Raw genomic sequence first — 554 nt, forward strand, 5'->3', positions numbered from 1 at the left:
AAAGCACTATCGTGCGAGAAGGACAGAAGAGACGTGCCACTAACTTTGGTTATGCGGCTCCTAATACCTCCCATATATCGAAAATACATTAATAATTAATTTTTTATTAAAAATTTCTATACTTTTAAGTTCGTATCTTGAAATTAAGACCTTAAATAATATTCTCATATAATTTTTAAGTTGAATTCTTTTCAATTATTATTATTAATAAATAATTAATTTATATATAAATCGACGTTACCGACATGACGCGTAATATTTTTTTTTCATTAATTTCGCATTATTATGAGATTTATTTCTAAATATAAATGCATGTATCTCAAAGATTGCTTCTTCCTCTACATTCACATATAATTTTTATTCATAATTTTGTTGTTATTTAAATGAATAAATTGATTGTTACTCGGTCGATTATAGATCGAAAATTTGCGACGCTCTCTATAATAATCATTAATAAATAATTAATTGAGAAGTATTTTGCATTAAAATTCATATGAGAAAATTGTTTAAGGTTCTATCTTTGAAATGTAAGCTTAAAAGTATAGAATTTTTTT

General features: G+C 24.0%; 1 protein-coding gene across 1 annotated transcript in view; it reads left to right on the top strand.

Moving 5' to 3' along the window:
- Positions 1 to 554, top strand: part of LOC102672982 (alanine--glyoxylate aminotransferase 2-like) — a 7,801-nt gene that overhangs the window by 2,832 nt on the left and 4,415 nt on the right. The window lies entirely within an intron of this gene.

This window comes from Apis dorsata, unplaced genomic scaffold, assembly GCF_000469605.1.
Source record: "Apis dorsata unplaced genomic scaffold, Apis dorsata 1.3 scaffold_247, whole genome shotgun sequence".
NCBI classification, from domain to species: Eukaryota; Metazoa; Arthropoda; class Insecta; order Hymenoptera; family Apidae; genus Apis; species Apis dorsata.